At 39.0% G+C, this 25,435-nt stretch overlaps 1 protein-coding gene and 1 long non-coding RNA gene across 2 annotated transcripts in view; one reads left to right on the top strand and one right to left on the bottom strand.

Annotated features, from left to right (window-relative positions):
* Window positions 1-22,209, top strand: part of LOC136881983 (uncharacterized) — a 45,895-nt gene extending 23,686 nt beyond the window's left edge. Inside the window, exon 3 of the long non-coding RNA XR_010861063.2 lies at window positions 13,660-22,209. This is a non-coding gene — a long non-coding RNA (uncharacterized lncRNA). The remainder of the gene's footprint in view (window positions 1-13,659) is intronic.
* cbc (crowded by cid) overlaps window positions 15,759-25,435 on the bottom strand; it is a 121,785-nt gene continuing 112,108 nt past the window's right edge. Inside the window, exon 9 of the transcript XR_010861062.2 lies at window positions 15,759-15,972. The gene's annotated coding sequence lies outside the window, so the exon portion shown is untranslated. The remainder of the gene's footprint in view (window positions 15,973-25,435) is intronic.

The raw sequence follows: 25,435 nt of genomic DNA, 5'->3' as shown, positions 1-25,435 counted from the left end.
GGCCGTGCGGTAAGCGACACGCTGCTGTGAGCTTGCATCCAGGAGAACGCCACGGCCACTTCCTTCCAACTCCTAGGGCTTTCCTATCCCATCGTCGCCGTAAGACCTATCTGTATCGGTGCGACATAAAGCCACTAGCAAAAAAAAATGTACGAGACATATTGATCTGTTTTGTATGTGGTAGTTTTGCATATTTCAGTTCATTTGTGTTTGTTCATTCTTAGTGTATAATTTTAATGGTTTGAATGTATTTCAGAGAGTTGTGTCTGTGACAGTTTCCGATATTTTCTCTTCACATTAAGACCACAAAACTTAACAAAAATTATCTCCAAGTGTCAGAGATACCTATAACATTGAATTTCCATTCATTTTACAGTCTAATAAAGGAAACTATTATGCATTTTGTTCCGTGTGTTGGTGTGCTGATCACATAGGACCATTGTTCAGAAAAATGTTCCCAGATTCAGACATTGCGAAGTATGCGTGAGCTAGAACAAAAACATTGCCATAATTAATGAAATGGCCTGTGTTGCAGTAGTCTCCGTGGCTCAGGCGGCAGCGCATCGGCCGCTCACCGCTGGGTCCGTGGTTCAAATCCCAGTCACTCCATGTGATATTTGTGCTGGACAAACCGGAGGCAGGACGGGTTTTTCTCTGAATACTCTGGTTTTCCCTGTCCTATTTCATTCCAGCAACACTCTCCAGCATCATTTAATTTCATCTGTTATTCATTAATCATTGCCCCAGATGAGTGCGACAGGCTTCGGCGGCCAGCACAATTCCTATCCTCGCCGCTAGATGGCGGCTTCATTCATTCTGTTCCTGACCTGGTCGAATGACTGGAAAGAGGCTATGGATTTTCATTTTTAGTGTGATGCAGATAGTAAGGTGATTCAAACTTTCAAGACTGTACCTTTTGCAATTTCAACTGATGGTAGAAATAATAAAAGTAAATAAGCTCTATCCTGTCATTGCCTCGTTTTTCAACAAAGAATTGAAAAAGATTGAAAATCAATTCTACTGTTGTTAATGTTGCTAATTTTCTCCTGGATGTTCTGAAAAGATATGACTTTTCGATGGCAAACGCAGATAATGCTCCTGTTATGAAGGGAAGAAAAAATGGTGTTGCTGCTAAGCTAAGAGGGCAGTGCGAAAACATTATTATTATTATTATTATTATTATTATTATTATTGTAATCAACGCTTCTGAATAAGATTTGGAGTGGCCAACCCTGAAGGCGTTTAGGCTTCACCCCTAGTAAATTTATTTACTAGTTCACATACGATAATAAACAATAACGCAGATATCACTACCACAGGGAGTATCCAATCTCTTGTCACCAATGGTGGCGCATTCAGGCCTTCGGATTCTGGGGAGCCTGACCTCATCGTGCGGGGAAAGTCGGAGTTCCTCAATATCACCAACCTATTGAGACCCAAAACTGTCACACACTTTGGAACCATCAATATTCAAACCCTCTGTAAGACCGGAAATCTCATGCAATTGACAGACATCCTGCATAAGCGCAAAATTGCAATTACAGCCGTCCAAGAAATCCGATATTCTGATGATGTGGCTTTTGAGTCAAAAGGTTATAGAGTAACTGAGGGGAAACCAGCGTATAAGAACACACATGGCTTCAGCGTTTTTGGTACAGCCTTTCTAATACGACGTGATATAATGGATTCTGTCATCGGATTTATATCAGCTAGCGAATGCATCTCCGTGTTATCTCTAAGATGTGGCAACAAGGGATACTCTATTGTAAATGCACATGCTGCAGTTAATGATGACAATAAGAAGAACCCTGAAAAGGTCCAAAGTTTCTGGCAGAAAACGAGATCATTAAGATCCCTGGTCACCATGTCAAAATCCTCATAGGTGACTTCAGTGCTCAACTGGGAAAAGAATGACTGTACCAAGAAATACTGGGGCCTTACACAGCACATAGACGAACAAACACCAACTGCAAGTGCTTAATTGAACTGTGTAGGTTATATCAGTTGAAGATCACGTCCACAGTTTTCCCCAGAAAGGCAAAATACCAGACCACCTGGCAGTCACCAAACGCAGCTATAGGATCATTTCAAATCGATCACTTTGCAATCAGTGTAAAATGCAGGAAAGAGATAATGAATGTCAGAGTTCGTAAAGGTTGGAATGTTGATTCTGACCATTTCTTCACACAAATAAAGACCAGATTACTGCCCAAACGAAAGATACCTTCTACCACAATTCCACCAAGGATTAATCCCCAATTCCTGTCGGAGAATAAAGAACGTTTTGCAACTGACATATTACAAAAAGATATGAAAGACTGGAACCAACTGAAGTCCACCATATGCGAAATGACCAATAACCTCAGACAACCTCGAAGGAAGAAACAACATAGATGGTGCAATACTGAATGCGATCTTGCAGTTGATGAGCGCGGAATGCGGAAACTGTCGAGTAAGACCATCAGACGTGTGAAAAGATCTTGTGATTGGTCAAGACTGGACAAGTTAGATGAAGAATTCAAAATGTACAACACTAGAAACTTTTATCGGGCCTTCAAAGAGGAACACTCTGGGTATAAACCACAATGCCTTCACTTTAAGAATACAGGCGGGCAGTTGGTCACCTGTAACCGCCGGAATGTGGAACTTTTGGCAAACTACTTTGAGCAGTTGCTCAATTGCGAAGAGCCCGCGGAAAGATTACCTGTTGAAGATCCTCCAGAAATAAACCTCCCATCTAACCCACCAACAATGCAGCAAGTTGCTAATGCCATCGGACATCTTAAGAACTACAAGACACCCGGGGAAGATGGCATCATTGCGGAAGCTCTAAAAGCAGGTGGAAATAAGATCACAGGGGCCATACACGGGATCTTGGTCGACTGCTGGGAGACTGGCAGGATCCCTGATGACTGGAAATCAGCTATAATACACCCTTTACCTAGGAAAGGTGACCGCAGTGATGTCAACAACTACCAAGGGATATCTCTGCTGTCAGTAGCATATAAAATGCTATCAAGGATTTTACTGGACAATGTGGAAAGCCAATGTGATCGAACGTTTGATGAATATCAAGGAGGATTTCAGCGTTGTGAGAGAGAAAAATTTCAAATACACAATTACCAAGATTTAAAGATCTTACATTATGAACAGAAAGGTCCCTTTCTTAATATGCTAGAGGATATTTATATAGATATCGACCAATATAACAATCCCATGCACAACTTGAATGAAATCAATGAAAAGAAAAATATATTATTGTAAACCTTTGTCCCCCTTATCTGTAAAAAATGTATTAATAAAAACGAGTTTCACTACCGACTTTCTAGAACAAGACCCGCCCTTCCTTCAACACCCTCCTCCCGTGACTCACCTCGTCCCTCCCTCTCCATTCCCCCACCCAACCGCATTGGCACAGATACACGGTAAGCCACACACAAGCTTAGTTGTCAGTGTGACTTGAGACTGACAAGGTCATTTCCATTCGAGACAACTTTTATTTACAAGTAAGTTAAATGAGTTTTCTTTCCTTACATTATTTTTTATCTTGTTTTTCATCCACTCATAATTCCTTTTCTCATTACAGATGTTACACACGTTTTAATCCATCATATTGATGGTCTCGCTACACTGCTTAGCACAGTGTTTTCATTTTAACTGTCAGCAAGTTTTATTTGACAATCAAGAACGACCCATCAGACGAGAGGACTTTGTACCTCAATATGTTTCCTTCTTTTTTTCGTAGAAAATTATTTTTCAGCTTTTCCGTAATAATTTCCCCTTTGACCGTAATTCCGTAATCGTGAGGTGAAACCCGTAATAATTATGGACAATCCGTAATAGTTGGCACCTCTGTTATGATCACTATCATTTCATTTCATCAAGATTTTTAATTTGTTTGTATTATGTAATAATTGTTCTGCTACTGAAAATGGCCTTCAGAATAGGTCGAAACATGTAGACTTTGTTTCATCTAACAGATGAGTTGATTTGTATTGATAAGGAGGATTTTATAAATACTTTTATTTGTAAAGTGACAACCGTCAGTACGGAATGAGATAACTTGCAATGGCTGGAGAGAATACTGTGAAACGGACTTGGGCTCAAAAGAACCCATTGTCAGGTTATAAGCCAGCGCAAGGGACTAAACCTAACAGTGAACTTTTTCCAATTATTTATGACTGACGAGTTATTGTCGGAGATTGTGCGCGAGACTAACCATTATGCCAGCGTAAACTTTCAAAACGTTACGCCCCTCAGACGTGAGTGTATTAGGAGGTCATGGATAGATGTTATTGTTCCTGAATTCAAAGCACTTTTAGGTGTACTGTAATCCTAAATACGGCAGTGAACAGTATGCCTGAATTACGACGTGAGACAGCAATACTTGCAGAAAAAAGCCTGGAGTACATCCCGGCGAGTGGTTTGAGAAGTTCCACACAGTGCACAATTACAGACAAAAAGTGATTGTCTGATATGATTTCAGCCTTAAAAATGCCAAACATTGCACCTGAATATTGTATTGTACTTGTATTATATTTATTTTGTGTTTGCTTTACTTGATTTTTATAAATATGCTGTCCATATGTTTGTGCTGTCTCTTATCCCTCTGCAAGCAGATTCTTAAATGAAGCTGGAGAAGCAGGAGCATTGAAAAAAAAAAAAAAAGAGGGCTAAGGGTTAATATACTTGATGGTAGAAATATATATATTAATGTTTATAGAATCTCGTATGACATATTTTTGAAGTTTGGAGATGCAGAACAGTTGACTTTTAAAAAAAAAACTGTGAAAAAAGTTAAAAAGTGCAATATTAGAACAATTGAGAAACGCTTTTACACAGTCTGTGATTTCTTGAAGATAAAAGGTCAGGTAGTTCTTGAGGTGGTGTAAGGTTTAAATTTAAATGTTGTAATGATCTGTACCATAAGTGATATTATAATATGCAGTTCAATGCAGGGGAAAAAAACAAAGATCAAAATATAAATAATGACTAAAGCAGGTAAAAGATATATATATTTTTTTTTAGTATTATATATAGAGAGGGGTTGAATTAGATAGAAGATTATTAATAGAGCGGGAAGTGGAATGAAGAAGAAAAGGATAAGATAGGGAAATAAAAGAGTAGTAGTAGTAGTAGTAGTAGTAGTAGTAGTAGTTTAAGGTGGGGCAGGTGGATGGGTTATTGGAGGTAGAAGACGTGGGTAGGAACTGTGTAAGGCATGGAAAATCAAATTCGGGTTTAGAAATTTAGTATTTTTTTAAATGAGAACGAGGAAGTCTAATAGAATATTGGGTTTTTCAGAAATGCCGTTTAAATTGAAATTAGGGTTGAAGTATTGGTCAAGGTGAATAAAACATGTCAACGCCATAAAATATAACATTCTCTGCAATAGGACAACACATACAAGACTCTGAACATAACTTCACCAAAATTGAATAGTACATGGAAATACTTAAAATTATTAGAAAAGGCTCGCTTCTAAACACAACTGAAAATTGTTTTATTCACCTTGACCAATACTTCAACCCAAATTTCAATTTAAACGACATTTCTGAAAAACCCAATATTCTATTCGATTTCCTCTTTCTCATTTTCAAAAATGCTAAATTTCTAAACTCAAATTCATTTTTCCATGCCTTACACAGTTCCTACCCACGTTTTCTACCTCCAATAACCCATCCACCTGCCCCACCTTATACTACTACTCCTTTATTTCCCTTCTTATCCTTTCTTTTCTTCTTTCTTCATTCCACTTCCTGCTCTATTAATCATCTCCTATCTATTTCAACCCCTCTCTCTATATAATACTTTTTAAAAATCTTTTACCTGCTTTAGGCATTATTTATATTTTGATCCACACCTATTTCTCTTCTATTAACATCTTTGTTTTGTTTTTTGTTTTCCGCATTGAACTGCGCATTATAATATCAGTTTGTGTTGCTCACTGCGTATAGATCGTGATGTTCTTTTCCAAGAAGGACTTCTAAGGATTTTCTTCAGCTATTGCAATAGGTTTCAAAAGTTTATTTTGCGCCTATATTTCTTTACTTTATTGTAAAAATAACAGTATTATTCAAAATTTTGCGATTACGCTGCCAGATGTCTTACGGCGATGCATAATCGTTTCACTTTTGGTGTCATAGGTTGCCAATCCGCATCTCGAATATAACAGGGGTCTGCCAATTCAGCACTAGAGAGCCGAAGTGTCACTAAAAGTTTTGCGGATAGTATATATCAGGAAATGGAAAAAAGGAGCGGTTATCTAATGTTAACCCCTATGCACCCGTAAGCAGACTGGTGCGCGCTCGAGCGGCTGGGCCAGGCCTTCACAAGCGGACTGGTACGCCTGGATGCAAGGTCGCATATTGGAGACATTTGTGACATCTGTTGGCTTTTTCCGAAAACATTTCTAATTGAAATATGTTCTTGGTGTCTCAATCAAAGTGTCACCAGAGTGCTCTGGTATGCTTCTTTGGCAAAGAGAATTGATTAAAATATTGATCGAGAAATCTGTATTCTGTTGTTGACAAAATGGCTGAGAAGTAAGCTGCTTGTTCACGCGAAATGCGCAGTAATAGCGAAATTCAAAGCATATTTGATGTTATAGGCTCTGATTTCAGCAGTGTTAGTGAGGAAGAAGTTATTAGTGACCCTGTGCATGAATGAACACAAAATATGTCACCAAAGATCTTTCGCGTAGTAACACCGTAAGATATGGAATGCCGAATGAACTTTCTCCCGCCCGCCAATATCCGATTGCGACTGTCGGATTTGAATCTACGATCTTGGTACCTGGATGCGAACACTTTACCACCGATCCTTAGACATAATAATAATTACACCGAATGAGAAATATATGGCCGTAAGTTCGTATTTGGGATATAGGTTCGAATCTCATCATCCGCTTACTCGTGATTTGTTTTCCATTAGTTCCTTATTTCCAAATCAGGCAAATGTTAGGCTCATGTCGTATTGGTTTTCTATTATTTCCTTATTTCAAAATCAGGCAAATTTTAGGTTCGTGTCGGATAAGTTAATGAAAAATTTAAGATTCCGAAGGGATTTTTTATGTGTTATATTTCTGTGTTGTTCTGTTTTTGTGTCATGAGCAATGGTGTGGAATTTCTCAATAATATAAAATAGGTCCCGTGACAATACGCGCAGTCGATCACCCACTATACTGTTTTAACCGAAAGCTTGCAACATCCAGGTTGCATACTAAAAAGTTGGCAGATTCCTAGCAGTGTCAGAGCAAAGAGCGGGTGAGTGCATATGGGTTAAAGCCAGATGTTTCCCTAGACTGGAGGACCAGTTGAGATCCAACTCCAGAATCTCCTCTAAGGGCAAGTGGGTGCAAAAATGGGAAGGACATCAAGTGTGAAACAGTCATCAAATCTGGTATTATTAGGCCTATACTGTATTTACTCTTGTTTTCCTATTTTTTAATATGAAATTGAGGCAAAAAAATAAACCTTGCTTATATCTCGCATCAGTTTTTCTTCATGTGTCATTATAAATACTAAAAGGAACACCCTGCGTTATGCACGTCTGTGAAGGTCGAACTGTCCCCCTTAATCCTCCCCGTATCTCAGTGATGGCAGCTGTCTCCATTTGTGCCCGGCTCTATGGCTAAATGGTTAGCGTGCTGGCCTGTGGTCACACGGGTCCCGTCTTTGATTCCTGGCAGGGTTGGGTATTTTAACCGTCATTGGTTAATTCCACTGACACGGGGGCTGGGTGTATGTGTCATCTTAATCATTCATGGTCCACTGGTCGCCTGCGGGCTTCAAATCAAAAGACCTGCATCTGATGAGCCAAACTTGTCCTTGGACACTCCCGGCACTAAAAGCCATCCGCCATTTCATTTCTTACCTTTGTTTCTTCCCTCACCCGATAAGCTAGAGGAATGCGACACTGTTAAACAGGCTGCATTTTCAGTGTACCACTACACAGTGTGTGCGAGACATGGTTGAGTCAGAGTACTACAATACTGTAATTTGCTTTTCAGCTTAGAACGTTACTTATAAGTGAGTTAAGATCTGCTCACACTTCATCGAATTGAACCTAATTTCTAAGTTCTTTGAAAACATTGAAGAAAAAGCCAGGTAAACAATTGAGAGGGAATCTGCCACCTGTCCGACAGCCCCAAATGCTGATCATTGATGATTGGACCGAACACTCAACATTTCCACTCCACTACTCATGTCTAGCAAAATTGAATCAAACAGAATTCTGTTTGAGAAATATAAAGCACTTGACGGAGGTTTGATAGCATGAGCACTTTCGTGTGGGGAGGCAGTAAATGAAAAAAGAGAGGGAAAAAAAATTGAAGGTTCCAAGTCCATAAAATTAACTTGACAAGAAAGCCAAAAGGAGAGTGTGCCACATGTTTACTTACAAAATTGTTCACTGGAAATAAATGCTTAGGCCTTCCACACATGGCACTTCACGCAAGCAGAATTCTGGTGCCACTTTGTAGCTCAGTCGACACTTCCTCTGTTAGGGTACGGGGATCCATCAGCGGAGCTTCATGCAAGCAGTTAGGAAGCGACGAACTGGCAAAATGGAGGATGCACGTCACAAGCTACATGCAGTGTAAGTCGCGAGCTTGAAGCGACGAATCCGCACCGCTTGATTGTTGTGTTCTGTGTCAAGCGACGAGTTAGAATAGCATAGAGAGCCAGAAGTGCTTCCTGGCTGAAGCTGCTTGAAGGAACATCTGCCACATTTTCAGCTTTCACATAAGCTCTAAATGACGAAAAATGTTGAAAATGCAATCTCCATTTCATATGGTCATATAATGGTCAAGCACCATGAAAGCCTGGTTCATCGAGGAAGTTGAGAAAGGGGACATTTTGTACAGAAGTGAAACATGGAAATTTTGTTTCTTAAGAATATGCGTATTGCTTGGACGTTCTATAAAACATGCCATGCTTATTAATGGGAGTTATTTTGCTGCTACAAATAGCTTACGATGTACATTCAGCTAAGTAGGGGTGAACCCAGTATTTTCTTGATTTCCTTTATCTCCGTCGTAGTGCAGTGTAATAATAGTAGAAAACCATATTTTCTTCATCGCTTGATGGTCTGAACACAAGGAAGAATCGCTGTAGAAGGTACACAAATTACAACTCGAAAATACACGAATTCCCCGATCTCTTCCCAGGTTGTGTCGCTCCGTTGATGGATGCACGCTGTAAAAGTAGCGCGCTTGTAGCTTACCTTCATGCAGCTAGCATTTTGCTTTCCTGTCGGTCAGCTTGCGTGAAGCTCCATGTGCGAAGGGCCATACAGATACATCCCAAGTCATGCAAATTATCACACCGATATATGTGGACTCCGTGATAATAGGATTTTGTGATAAGGTTAACATCAATATTATGAAATATATGGATGTAAACTACCTTGATATTGAATATTGATTCTTCGTAGACTTGTTTATTTCCTCCCTTGCACTGTCTCGCATGTTGATATTTCATCATAAATATCGGTATTCGTTAGCAGCTGCATGTGTCGCCCTATATTGACATAAGGAATGGCTCTACATTTCCGATATTATAAAGGTTTAAAGAAAGAAAGATGCAGCAATAGCTGCCTTACACTCTGTATTCCATGACTACAATGGTTGGAACTTATAATCTCGCCACCAGATTGTAGCAGTGATCACAGAAATGTGAAGTATATAAAAACAAGACTTCTCGGAGCCTATCGGCCATTTGTTAAAGACACTCAGAAGAGTATTAACAGCATTAAAAGTTAAAAATGAAAGAATATTCTTAGAGATTAAATATTTAAATACTCAATTGGGAAATTAACTTTTTTTGTTAACCCTTCTGAGCGGGAGCATTTAAAAATCTAGCCTGCACTGGATGCGCGAGGAACTTTCACTGGACATTTAAAGGCTAGCATACATGAACACCAAACTGTTTTATGATACCATATCTCTATTAATTTCCAACCAGTTTTGATTATATTGGAAGTAGCTTTTTCCACCATATATAGTGTGTTTAGTCTTGTTGAAGTGAGATAATTCGCACATGGATTCAAATTTGTCTAAAGATATGAATCAACAATTTTTGAAGAGTAAGACCTAAAATTTAGTTTCTGTGCTACTCCCAACAACATGAAGAGGGCAAAGGTAACATACATCTCGTTTTCATTGACTGGAATCAATTCCCTTACCCTAGATCGAAATGGAAGTAACATTCCTTGGGACTTTATGTACCATTAAGTGTAGTGATTTGTTTCTGTTACACTCAGCTGGATGAGTTCAGTGGGAAAAAAAAATCTCTGAAAGACTTTACTGGTTGCACATTTAGAGCTAAACTTTGGGGTGAAAAGACATTACAAAATGTTTATTTCTTACGTAATTACCCGTGTTATCCCAGTAAGAATTACACACAGCACTCCCACATCTAGCATGAAACAACAGTCTCTTCTGTATCATTTCTGCCTCATCACAGTCTAATTCGACAATGTCAACATCACTGTCATCAGAATCACCCCTAAAATTATAACTCGTCTCCATAAGACTTATCTGAGTCAGTGCGACATAAAGCAACTTGCAAAAAAAATTATAACTAAAGTTCCGTTTTTATGAGTTTCGACTTGACGGTTAACCGGAAGTCAGACATTGGTGCCATATTGTTACGAGTACAAACAGCTGATTCACAACACGAACGGAAATGTACATACTCGAATGTAAGTCCAGAATCAATTGTTCTTTGCAGAAAAAAAATGCATAACCCGCATAAGATAAACAATAATATATTTAGTATAAGGCTATAAGATTAAAAAGATCAATGCTCGGACAGATAAAACGCGAGAAAATGAAATGAAATCTCTAACTCACCATCTAGAAGAGTTTGCGTTGCTTATAAATTCAATTTCTCCTAAGGAAGGAAAAAAATCCTACAAGGGGAATACACCACTCATTTCTGAGTCACTATCGGCATTGTCATCGTTTGTTGAGGTTTCACTCTCCTGGATATTTCATCCACCACGTAAACTGTGTAGCAGGACTTTTTGTTTCACAACGTACACAAGCTCCCCCCTTCTTTATGTTATCGCAAACCAAAATAATGTGCTCCTTCAAGCGCTCAGTTAACTCATTATTTCTAGCCGTCATTGTTGGTGCTTTGTCAAGAATGACCGAGTGAATTGACAAAGACCGCGGAAAGAACCGAGCACAAGTGTAATAGAGGACCATGAGTGCTAACGCGCTCTATCGGAGTTATCGGCTGCCTATGATTGGCTGTTTATTAATTTACTCACCTTCCGCCAAAAAGTAGCGCTCAAATGTCAAGTCGAAACTCATAAGAACTGAACTATACTATCCTCATAATTACTAATACATTCATTTAATATAACCTTGTATAGCAATGGTAGAAAAATTATCCTTGTTACCCGACACCATTGTGGGAAAAGTACACGAGCAAATAGTTGATGAATTTTCCACATTGATAACAAGGTGAAAAATCGTTAAAATGGATCGATAGATATATGAAATGAAAGAATGAAGCTTTATCTGGACCTCGACATAGTTGGAAGGAAACTCGCAAGATGGAACGACAATGCAGATGCGGCACAATGCGTGTCAGACACGTCACTCAACAGCAGAGACGGCTACTGGATGATGTGTTCTACATGACACTCCACGCTGTCGGGTTAAAAGTGTTTTCATTTAATGTTTTATTAACAATTTATCATAATAACTAGCTGATGTACCTGTGCTTCACTACGGAATTGTACATTCTAGGTAGTGTTCATGTTGTGAGCAAAATTGTATTAAATTGCATAGCTCTTAACGTTACCCTAGAAACGCGATGGGGAAGTCATCAAACGTCTTTTCTTATGTGAAGACTGGGTTAGGGAATTTTCTTTGTAATGGTAGACCTTCTTGCCTGCCATCAGTCACAATCAGGTTGGAGAGTTTTCAATATAATGGCACACACTCGCTCTCCACCTGCCTTTTTACATCCTCAGAAAGACTGTCTTAGTGGTTTTCCTAACTGAAACCAACATAGATCAGTACAATGACGCTAGTAGGAATGTCGCGATTAAAAGCAATATTATCATATAAAATACTCTATCAAATTAAAGACCACACATTTTCTCAGTTTTAAAGAACAGTACTATGCTGCCGATCTAACAGTCCAAAGCTGGAATGACCAAGCTGCAGACAACCGTTAGCCGTGAACCTTCTTTAATTTCGTGGGGCAGGGGGCGGAGTGAAGGCGGGGGCAGGGGGGAATAGTGTAGAGTCCCAGGGCAAAACCTATGCCCTCTTACTTATCTGTTTAACACGGGCATACCCGATGAGTTAGAAAATGTCAATTCATTACACTGGCAGCGGAAAAATCTATCGGACTTGGAGGCAAATGTTTCCTCCAAGCCAGAGGAGAAACCCCCTCTTCACTGATAATTTGGAATAAAATGAATTTAGAAGTTAATAAAAGTGAAAAAGGAAGGAGGTTTTCTTGATAAACGGATTTTTTCAGGGTTTAATTTTTTGTTATTTAGTGAATTGTGGTGCTATAACTTGGAATAGGCCTAAATTGTAATTCTAGATCAGGTCATACAACTACTAAGCGAGCCTCTGCCTTATGTGTGCACACGCCTCATTCAAAACGGCGCATCAGAATAGGGATCGAATAGCTGGATTATTATGATGAACCAGTGTGTTACGTGCAAGCAGTATCAGAAAATGTATGAACAGGAGGAATGTCATGCTAAATATTAGTTTTCTAACTCCCCACCTATTTCCCGCCAATATTCAGTCAGGCTGTTATTCTCCATATGTAGCAGTAACCCCATCTATCAGATATTGTAGACCTTCACATTTAGTTTTCTTATGACTCTGAAATACTCCTCTTATCATAGACTGTACGGTAAAACTGAATAAAACATAAATTATGTATTCTCTATAATGTTTGCTATGTGGTACTTTTCAATAGGACCAATAACATCGGTATTTAAAAATTAAATTTTAGGCGCCTTGCCCTAAACTACAATTTCATCCAGACTGATTAAATTTGTTTATAGCTTAGACTGTAGTTTCTTATTCCCCAACTCTGTATATCGATTTTTATCAAATTCTGTTAACCCATTTTCTCGTGGCTCGGCACTGATGTGGACTTAACAACAAAAATACAAATTCATTAATATCTGTGTTATCATCGCTGGTACGGTAAAAATGTATAAGACATAATTGATTGGAAATGTAATTCTATATAACTTATGTTATGTAGTATTTATCGATAGGACCCCTAATAATGTAAATAATGTAAATATTTGAGGATTAAATTTTAGGCCTTCCCCTAAACTACCATTTCACTCAGCGTGAATAAAATTATTTATAGCCTAAATTGTAGTGGCACATCCCCCGACTTTCATTAAATTCTCTTCAGCCGTTTTCTCGTGATGCGTGTACATACATACAGACAGACAGAAATTACGGAAAAGTAAAAAATGCATTTCCTTGTTAGTGTGGACATGACCGCTACAGCAATACCATTCTTTTAAAATTCTGAGCAATGTACAGACAAAACTCTTATTTTATATATATAGATTTATTGTAAACTTTGGTAGATGTAAGAGTCTTGTATTGCACATCTATGGATATTTCACTTTATTTGGTTTTATTTCTCTCTTCAGGCATTTTGGATGAGAAAAGACTTTACTGGAAGGGGAAGAGGAGCTACTCCAGGTAAAGCTCTGATGAGAATCAGAGTGGTTCAGTGCGAGAAGGTGTCCAACATCGAGGGTCGGCCACCCGAGGTGGTTTTTGTGGAGCCCGGTACGGATATCATCTTTCGCTGGTCCGCTGCACGCTCCCTGATGAAGAATCTAGTCTTAGCCATGCTTCTTCCCCTGACATTCGTGCTCTTCTTCTTCAAACACTATCGCACAGGCTACGACGTCATGTGCCGTACCATCGTCGTCGAAGACAGACCCAGGCAATAGCATCAAATGTTAATCGACTCAAACAAAAAGCAGCATAGCGACAGAACCTCCAACATGCCATTTGAGTATACAGTTTTCCATTTCACTTCTTCTCCAACTTTCTCTTCACTTTTACTTAGAGCTTCACAGCTGCAGTTAATGTGGTCCATGTAATTTACCTGTGATCTCTACCACAAACTGCTCAGGTGTGAGGAAAGGTTGGCAATTTTAGACACAAAAATTCATCGGCAGAAAAATTTGTGAACAATAGAAGCAAGGAATATTCCTTTGTGTACTACAGAATTGTTCAATTGGAGTCTGTAAGTTGACAGAGGCTACGTTTAGAGGCTTGTCAGTCATAGTGTCTAAAGGTGGGAATATTGTATATTTAATGGCTGATTGGAGGCTCAGTGTCTGATGTGACCAAGCACCATCTGCCACATTTTGAGTAAATGAAGGATAAATTCAACAAGGGATTTAAAATTATAGCAGCCTTCAAATTCATTTACTGAAGCACCTGGACCGTGAGAAAAGTACTGTTACGCTAGTACGTGTATCAGTACTACACATTCTGCAAGTTATGCCCTCTGACATTAAGCATGTTTTAGGGTGTAAAGAAATGGGGAGATTTTTTTTTGCTCCTTGGATAATTACACATACACTATCACAGGAATTAAACTATAATATGCCCTCTCCTCTGCTGTTACCTCCGCCGTTGCCAGATTTCTGTGGAACTGATGATGAATGGGGGGGATGTACTTCAACAACTCCAATAGGTCAGTCTCTTTTGGAGTCGTTATCCTGAGCCCTTGAGGATACAAGAGTGGGGTTGTGCTCCTAAATCCACCGGCGCGACCAGCCCAAATCAACAGTTACTGGAACAAGTTCTTGAAAGTTGTCGAATAGATGTGAACTTAAGTGGACTGTCCTTATGGAGAACAATGTATGGAATCTGAAACCACTGCACTTTTTGTCCTGCGATAGATGTTTTCCTCTTAGTGATCTCATTCCATGCTGCTGACCATGTGAGTGACGTAGAAATGAGGTTTCTTTTTTTTTTTTCTGATGCAGTGATAGTCGACTAGTTTCCTGGTATAAAGACGTTGGACATACCCGATTCATTAGTGGAGATATTTTCTTCCGTCTGATACGTCCTCTCATCGTTCCTTACAATAGATAAGTCAGATACCGATGAACTCTCACCACCATCTCAGCACTTAGTCATGTACGACTCATATCACAGTGATCTTTATAGTGCCAGGCTGCTCACTGGTGGCAGCACGTTACAGAAACAGTGAAGCTGTTAGTCATAAGTGGCATGGATAGAATAGAATATTTTCTACTCATTACACTGAAAATGTCAAAATGAGCCGCGATGGCACTGAGCCACTCAGTTGATTTGAACAACTTGAAGTATTCTTATACTATCTATTGCTTCAAGAACGTTTAGGCTCCATTATTCACGATATTGTTTACTGTAGTTCAGTGCGGTGATAGAATAGCACGGAGGACCATACAGGTCTCCTTAGTAAGTAATTTCTAATCCTGTTGACAGCAGTAGATAGTTTAAGAAGGAAGCCATATGCTCCAGTGTCAACTCAGTTAAATTTAAATTAAAAGCTTTCCAGTCTGTCGAACACACAGGTTAAATATAAATAGTATATATTAATATACCTGTAAAAATAAAAACACAATACAGTGGGAACGCGACATTCCGACATGCTCGGGGATCAGCCAGTGCCGGATTATGAAGGCCACTTTTAGAAACCTGGTTTAAACGAGGGGATATAAATGAAAACTACAGTGTTAACATATAAAAGTAAACAATTGTTGTTTATTAAACACAACAGAAAATATTACAGTGCAAAAAGATTAAAGGGTTCAAACCCCACTGCTGGCAGCCCTGAAGATGGTTTTCTGTGGTTTCATATTTTCACACCAGGCACCTTAAGGCCACGGCCGCTTCCCACTCCCAGGCCTTTCCTATTCCATCATCGCCATAAGACCTATCTGTGTTGGTGCGACCTAAAACATATATTAATAATATCAATAACAATAAAAAGATTAAAAGTATATACAAGGGGGGATCAAATATAAATGGGATTTTATTTTTTATTTAAATTCATTTGTTGAAAAACACAGGGTAATTACAATTTATTTTTCCACATAGTTTCCCGCTTTGGAAATGCATTTGTCCCAACATATAGGCAGCTTTTTGATGCCCTCATCTTAAAAAGAACAGGGTCGTATCACCAGCCAGTTGTGCACGAAGTCTTCCACACTCTCATAATTTGCAAATCGTTGCCCTCCTAGAGCTTTTTTTAAGCGGTCCGAATTAATGGAAATCGCAGGGCAATAAGTCCAGGCTGTAAGGAGGATGATCAAGTGTAGTCCAGTGCATTTCCTGTAGCTTGGAGGCAGTTAGAGCTGCAGTATGGGGCCGCGCATTGTCGAATCGGTTGGTCTCGTCTTTTGCGGCGATATGCAACCCTCGCCTTATTCAACAGCTCGCAGTAGTAATCGGCATTGGTTGTACGCCGCTCATACAAAAAATCAGTCAGCAAAATGCCTCGCCAATCGAAAAAAATGGTGGCAAAAAGAGTGCCGACTGACAGTCGAGTCTTGGCTTTCACTGGTGTTGCCTCCACTTTCCTCCGGCGGTCCTTACACACACGCGTCCTTCACAATGTTTGATCACCAAACTGTGCAGTCAAACTCTGGCAAATTTCCGCCGCTGTAACTCCTTCATGAGCAAGAACTTTTATAATTATGTGTTGTGCAATGGAGGGATGCACCTGTTGCTCCGACATCGTGAGTGTTACTTACGAAACGGCAGGAAATACCTAACAGCACTCTCTCCCCATTCTTAAGGGTCCCGCCTAAGCATAGCAGAAGCACGGGGCCAGTCCTACCAGCTGTTGATGTTCAGGAACAAAAATCCTGTTTATATTTCATCAACCTTCGTAGTTCTGTTATGTAGAAACGAAATTTAATTAAATATCGAATACTGTACTGCATAGTTAAATTAGTTTAAGGCTCAAAGTTTAGGAAAGTTCAATATAAATCATTTTTATAGACCTGTTATGAAATAGAAAAAAGCACCATGACTTTGAAAAATCAATTAGTTAATTTCAACAAAAGAAAAATCTTTAAATAATAGAATGTGGTACAGTTCAAACTGAATCACTGTCTAGGCGTAGCATACGTGTCTGATGATGTCGAGGGCGTGGAACATGTCGGACTAATGGGATTGTTTGAATTTTCTTCTGAGCCCTCTGAAACATTGTGGGGATATTTCACTGTTTCTTGGATTGCGGTCGTTTTTTACGAAAATTTTTTTGTATAATGTGAAGATGCATAAAATGAGAAACATCTTATTGCTGGCTCCGTTCTGCAAATTTTACAAAGGTGTTAAGGCTTGTGAAGACTCAGCCCACGAGATGTTCAGTTTAGAAAATAAATTCACTGTACGTACAAACTCTTCACTGTGCTCTAGTCTATTTGACAGTTGTACACACAGCTAAACTTTGATGTAGTACAATGAATCTTTTAAATAACTGTTAAAAAAAAAAAAAAAAAAACGCACCGCACTGATGCAAATGTTAGTACTGTAACTGTAGGTCCACGTTAACGAAGAATCATAGTGATACCATCACAAAGCCGAGGTGGCGACTGGCTGATGCCACCGATAGCATACCGCTGCTTGCACAGTGAGGTGGGCAATAGTGACTGCATCCGGGAGATAGTGGGTTCGAACTACTGAAGATTGTTTACCGTGGCTTCCCATTTTCACCCCAGGTAGATGCTGGGGCTGTACCTCAATTAAGGTCATGGCCGCTTCCTTTCCACTCCTAGGCCTTTCCTATTCCATTATCGCCATAAGACCTAACTGTGGCGATGCAACGTAAATCAAATCGTTAAAAAAAAAAAAAAAAAAAGAGAGAGAGAGAAAGGTAGTGACTGACAAAACGCCAAATGATTCCAATATCTCCCGAATGTGTCCAACTGTACTCCAACCATCCTAAGCGCTAAATCCCTCACAATAGGGGAAAAAAATCTATTTCTGATGCATGTCCTCCTGTGTTAAACAAGGAATAAAAATAATTTAATAATGTGGGTGTTTTTTACAGGTATGTTATAGTGTAATATTTATATTGAACTTGTATGCTCCACAGAGTGAAAAGCTTCTTAGTTACATTTACAGCAATGGATAGTTTTTAAAATGCATTCTATACTATCAACTTTAATTGAAGAAGTCAAGATGCTGTATGAAGAAGAGATACGAGCTACACAATACATTCAAATTAACTTGTAGAGTCTCTCTCACATCTCTTTCCTCATACTCATTGGGAATATTTCTTTTCAGTTAATGTTTTAACCACGAAATTACACTGCTCTTACTCACTTGTCAGGACATTCGCTACAAATCTCACAAATTCCTATGGCTGGAGTCCTGAACGGTACGATCTTGCTATGTCTAAAACGTGTCCTTTGTTACCATTGATGCTTTAATGGCATGTAATTGTAGATTTACGCTGTGTCAAGAAAACAAGGTGAAATTTTTTACGTTTCGCAGAGAACCTTGCTCCACGTCTTAAGAAGAAAACCTTGATAGCCAGTGTCCCTGTTGAAATTGTCAGGATTTCTATGTATTTCCACAGCTTCCCATTCAATTCTAGACCTGTAGTATTTAGTGTTGCCAGCCATTAAGGATTACGTAGGTAGTTTCCTTCCCTCTCCTTACACTATCGTTATTTTGTTTTAGTGTTTTCCAGATTCGTACATTTATCACCAGATGTTCCATTCCAGGCTTGTGCTGGTGTCATACCTTCATACGTGTGCACACCTGTTATGCCTCCTTCCCAGACCGACTCTGATGATACCATCAGCTGCCAGCATGCGGCGAGCCATCTGGTGACGAATTACTGTACTACTTCCTATTACTAACGGCTAAATTCAAACCTTCATTATTGGAGAAGTGTTCCTCGCTCACAGTCAAGATTTTCTTCTGAAGACGCAGAGCAGAGTTCTCTGCGAAACGTAATAAATTTCACATTATATTCTTTCCATGGCATAAGCCCAAAAATCCTACATGTCAACATGTCCTTTATTTGCTGTCATTCCCTTTGGTCACTTGGCCACATACTTACGATTAAACATTTCTGTATGAAGCAATTAATTCTCACATCTTTTCAGCTTCAGACTAGCAGTCAAATAAAATTAGGTTAGTTTTCTTTAAAACATTTTCTGTTTTATTCCTTAAACTGAAGAAATAACTTTCAAATTAGTAAATGTTGACCCTGGAGCCCTAGGTTGTATGGGAGGTAACTTCCTGTGAATCATCCTATGCTATACCACAAATAACTCCTCATTTTTAAATTAACACTGAATAGAAATGGGTGTGAAAAATAGGAGATGAAAGCCAAGTCAGAAAGGAAGTAGATGACTGAACCAGCTCCAGTGGTAAGATTATGTGAGGCAATTTGAGGAGGAAAGAATGCCTAGCCTTTTCACCCCAGTGGACTATTCTTGCAGTCAGGAGAGAGCTGTGCCGAGTAGCAGTTGTGTGTTGTTGTTGGGCTTTCTTGTGCTTCGCTACGGTAGACTGCTGGAGAAGTTCGACCTTCACGATATCTAGTAGTTGTCTTGCAAGTCTATAGTTAGTAGTAGAGTCACCAGATGTCAAGGACAATCAGAAGGTAAGGGTTCGAGTACCTTCACCCTCGGCATTTCCCACTTAATTGCTGTTCACTGCCAGTGTATTAGCATTTATGTAGGTAGCTTCAACACAGTGTGGTACCTTATTTCATGATTCATGGCAAACTGTATACCACGGATGAAGGAAGCTCCTCCTCATATTGGATAGTGACTTTGAAAAAAATGATGAAGACAAAAATCATTTAACTCTGCCAGTGCTTGTCTACAATGCTAATGTAACTTGTATCAATGTCATAGATTGAATTCTATAGTATTGAATAGGTGGATAAACCAAGTTTTTCCTCGGTTATGAACTACATTCAATACGGACCAATATGATGATTATTATCTCATGTAATGGTGAGCTCATGGGCTTGAAGTAAAGAAACCATTCAAATGGAAAGTATTGGAAGCTATCGGACGTATCACAGTGTTGTGGGAAATCATATTTCCCGACGCAGTTGTTGCATGTTTCAGACTCACTGGCTTCTGACATAGTGAAACAGAAAGCTAAGTTATTCAAAAGGAACTTCCTGATCTTGAAGTATCGGACATGAAATCACGTGACTTCTCAGACTGAAGGCGTGCCTGTGTGCGGGGAACTGTCCAAGAACAAATTATTAAACTTGTTAGGTTTACTGACACAAAAGATGAATCTGATAAGACTGAGAAGGATGGGGACATCACCGATGTATCAATGTGGTCTGCAGTTGTGAGTGCTTGAGATGTTCTAAAGACATTTTACCTAGTAAACAATGCATCAGTAGAAGATTTGGTGACTATCCAATGAGTGGCCTAAGACTAAAGCAGATAACTTTGGATTCCTTTTTGAAGGCTTTGTAAGATAACTGTTCAAATTTAGTTTTGTAAGTGACTTTTTTAAATATGTAAGTAATTTAGGATAATTTAACATTTCTTTTGCATGGTGTAACATGTAGTTTTCACTATATTTTTTTGCCAGTTTTGGTAATTGATCCATTATTTGAAGTTTTGCTGGTGTGTTTTATTTTGCATTATAAAAAGCTGTCTGTTGAAACTGTCAATTCATCTCCTCATTCATGTATTTCTGAAAGCTAGATTTGTATCGAGTACGATTGATTATGTTCCGTATCAAATTCTCGCTACGTGCACTGCGAGCGCTCTCTAAACATTCAATTCAAAACAAACAAAAATGGACAACATTGTCAAGTAATAAATGTGCGAATAACATTGCGGATCATAGTTGTTGTTAACTCGGAAATAAAGGCTTTAATTTGCATCATAGTTGTCATACTCTAAAGGCCCAGCCTAGTTGCTGCAGCTATATATGTTTCCTCAGCTAATCTTTTCAGGAGCTTTTCAGCCCCTCTGTCAGCAACCCTGAAGATGGTTTCTTGGTAGTTTACCATACATTTTCACACTAGGCAAATGCTGGCGCTGTACCTTATTTAAGGCCACGGCTGTTTTCTTCCCACTCCTAGCCCTTTCCTATCCCATAGTTGCCATAAGACCTATCTTTGTCAGTGCAACATAAAGCCAGTAGCAAAGAAAAAGTGTCTTTTCACCTAGGAGTAAGATCTGCAACTCATCCTGTCCGGTAAGTTGCTAATACTAGGTACCGTACTGAAATTAAATAAGAATGTGATACTTCTCAAGATACAGCAGTGTGCATCACTAATTTCAAAGGTTAGTGTATACGCTCACATCTGATTAAATTTCAGAAAGGCTATTTCCTTGAAATTTATAGCAAAAATGTTACTCTACTGGGGCTTTAAATATGTTTTTGTGATACATGAGCAGTTGAGTTACGTGGCACTGTTTTAGTAAGAAAATTGACACATTTCCCACAGAAGTCACTGGAGTAGTAATATTACCATTTTTAAGAATGAAATTGAACATGCATGTTCACATAGTATTGGAATTAAAAAATAATTGAGTAAGCTGCAATGTGAACCTCATCCTTGGAAATGTAAGTTTTGATCAACCTGATCACCGTTTCATATCAATTGTTTTTTTAATCTTCTGTGATTTTTACGAGAAATAGGATATATATTCACATTCCGTAATAGCATGTAAATTGTTCACCATTATGAATTCTTTCTGGAATGACTTCTAATGTATTTGCTAATAAATTGAATCCAAATTACACCCAGAATTTCGAATAACCAACAAAACTTTGAAGTCAGTGTTCTCAAATTGTTGAAAATATAGTTATACCCCTCTCATTTTCAGCCACTCACTGGACAGTTGGAAAAAAAAAAAGTTTAAACGGTGTTAATGATAAGAGAAATGTTGTGCCATTTGCTTTCTGGACACTGCCTGCCCTGTATTTTATTCCTTGGCTGTGGAATCTTATCAGTAAGTTGGGGGAAAGTTGCTTTTTGCTCAATGTTAAGGACTGATAAGATTGCAGATTTTGAAATACTGTTGCTGAAGTTGTTTTGAGATGTAGCAAACTTTTGATTGAAGTGGTTGTGAAAGTTTTTGTTGTCACTGTGCTGCTTTTGATTGTAAAAATGTATATTGTACAATATATTTTGTAGTCTTCTCATTTCTGTTCTAAAATATATAAAATATAATAATGCAGTTCTGGCCGTGTTTTATTAAACTAACATATCAGCCAATGAAAACCCATGTATACCTTTCTACCAGTTAGATCTTGCAGTTTGTGTTGATCACAATACCATAAGTTTAATTATGGGTTTCCATCAAGGTAAAACCTCGACAAGACTGGTGCTCCCATTTATTACACTATCCGGGTAATATGCGCCTTTTGCCCTATCCCTATACATTTTGTATAGGAAGCCATTATATTGCACTTTGCTCCCATTTACGAATATGCTTTTTCAAGGGAATATGGGAATATGGAGGAGGCTCATATACCACACCTGGGAAACTGGAGATGGTTTAGGATGATGATGAAGGGAAAAAATATATATATATATATATATATATATATATATATATTTTTTTTAGCAAAGTTCAAAAGAAATTGAAAATTTTACTCTCTCATTGCAAATGTATTTAGGGAACCTTAATTCACAAACACAAATTTTCTGCAAAGCCCACCCGACTAAATACAGGATGAACTGAACCACCTAAAAATAATACAAGATGATAAAGAGATATTGGGAAGAGAAGAAGAAAAACCTATAAAAGCGCTAATAAGTTCAAAAAACCTCCTTAGGTGGGCAAACCGAATCAAGAAGAAATGTAGTTACGAGACCTAAAGAAAACTGTAGAAAGTATGTTGGCATTCAGACCTCACAATCAGCTTATCTTGATCTCACCACGGGGAGTCTGCAGTGTGTAAAGAGTGCACAATCTACAGTGTCTCCCATATAAACTAAGACCGAACACACAGTGTTTGTACTCTACGTTACTCTCAGCCAAACTTATGTCGCAAGTGATCTCCCTGCTTTAAGCATCTATATGATCTTATATGAAATCTTGCCTTATAAAAGATGCTGCAAGTGTTGTCCTTCCTAGTTTATACAGGCATTGTACCTGGTAACCATATTCTGAATGACGCGAGTGAGTTCTGCCACTGTAATGTTTCTGATTTCAATCGTAATGTTTTCTTTCAGCTCCTCCAGTGTGTGAGAATTTGTTCGATACACTTTTTCTTCTGGAGAACGAGGGGTAAATAGACCAGCACTGATCGCTCTGTCTGAAAACACTTCCGAGATTGTAAAAAGGGAATCTTCTACTGTATGAGCAGGGGCTGAATCATGTTGAAACCACTCACGCGATTTTTCTTCTTCTGTTAACCGATTGAAGAACAGCGTCAAAATGTCATCTTGGTACCTCTCTGCATTTACTGTTGTCTCAAAGAAAGTAGGCCCAATTATTCGTCTTGCACTAACAGCGCACCAAACACCAATCTTCCTATCATAATGAGGCGCTTCATAAACACCATTAAGATGAAACGAGGCCTCATCCGAAAAGAACACAAGCTGTGGGTCGAATAAATGATCATTCAATGATGCAAGTTACCACTCACAATATCTCACTCTTGTGGCTACATCAGCAGGTTTTAAACAATGGGCCCATGTAAACCTGTACGGTTTGATGTGCTTTATAGCTCTGTGGGCAGAAGGAACCAAAACCCCTACTTGTGCTAATTTTGTGAGTGATTAGTTCAGTGACCGTTCAAAATTCACACCAATGTCATCTAGCTTTTGCTCTGTTAGAATTTCAGTGTGCGCGCATGCTTTTTATTGAGCACTGAGCCAATAGTTTCAAATTTATTTACGATTATGTGAATCTGTGCTCGTGAAGGTGGCACTTCACCAGGAAATTGCTGAACAAATGCATTGCGCACCCGTCGAGTCGACTCGTACTTAAAGTAACTTCTACATACAAAAATACGGTGTTGTAGTGATAACTGTCTCACTGTATTTAAAGCTGAGATTCAGACTGGCGACTGACGCTTGCGAGGTCGAACATATGCACGCTGCTTGCATGGTCAAGAACTATGTGCATACCTCCAATACTGCAGCATACGTACCGGAGAGTTAAAACGCCGCTTGAATGGTCGTAGTTCATATGGGAGACATTTTATGGGATGAAAATGGTGTAGAGGTTACAGGTGAGGTGTCAATTTAGCATTTCCTGGAACCAAATTGTTACATACCAGTGTAAAAATCATTCATTCATTATTTATTTATCGTAAACCTTTACAGTATCTATGGAAAGCCAGGGGAGAAGGACAATCCTACTACACATAGTACCCCCTGACCTTTGAAATATGGTAATTACCTAAATCTTGTCCGGCTCCATGGCTAAATGGTTAGCGTGCTGGCCTTTGGTCACAGGGTTCCCGGGTTAGATTCCCAGCATGGTTGGGAATTTTAACCATCACTGGTTAATTTCGCTGGCACAGGGGCTGGGTGTGTTACTTGTCTTCATCATCATTTCATCCTCATCACAACGCGCAGGTCGCCTACGGATCTAAGCAGCTCCTCAGCCGGTCAATACGTTAAAAGGACAGCCTATAGTGTCGCCTCTTTTGACATCAAATCAAAAGACCTGCATCTAGCGAGCCAAACATGTCCTAAATCCTAAACTAAAACAGTCATATACACCATTTACAGGTAAAGTAACAAAGTATAGGCTATACACAAACCTTCACTCCCTGGTTCATTCTTCAACATATTCACATGAATTTTCTCACCGCATGTGTTTCCTAACATAACATTTAACTATATTTACATTTCTACATTTAATGTTGGCGGGGAGATCGTTCAAAAGCCGCACTGAATGAGCAAAGAAATCTAGTTTGTAGGACTCGGTTTGCGTAAAAGGGGCCTCTGCAGATGGAGCTTTAGGATAAGGAGAGTTGAGAGAAAGGTGAATGGTCCCTGTGAGGGATTTGTGTAAGAAGGTGACGTTGCTTTGTTTACATGAGGCGATTGATTGGAGGAAAGGCAGGCAGCGGTTCTTGTTAATTAGTCGTTCAGCGCGACGTTGGATTCCTTCTAGTTTGTGAAATTAGCTGCAGTGGTAGGGTGCCAGGCAGGTAGACCATGTGTTAATATAGGTCTCACTAATGTCAGGTAGGCCATCCGTATAGCATTCGACTTGCAACCACGGAGGCTTCTATGCATAAAACTGAGCACACCCTGGCAGCTTTACATCGCACTTCCTTTGTTTGTGTGTTTCATTTTAGTTGGTCAGAAATGGTTATTCCTAACTCGCTCAATATGTACATTATTAATTAATACTTTACTTTATTAACGGTAATACCATTTTACATAACAGAAGAGAAGAATAAACAAAACACACTAAAAAGAAAGTTCAGTGGAGTATA

This window comes from Anabrus simplex, chromosome 10 (genome assembly GCF_040414725.1).
Source record: "Anabrus simplex isolate iqAnaSimp1 chromosome 10, ASM4041472v1, whole genome shotgun sequence".
Lineage (NCBI taxonomy): Eukaryota > Metazoa > Arthropoda > Insecta > Orthoptera > Tettigoniidae > Anabrus > Anabrus simplex.
Note: the sequence above shows the minus strand (reverse complement) of the source record. Positions and strands in the feature narration are given on the sequence as shown.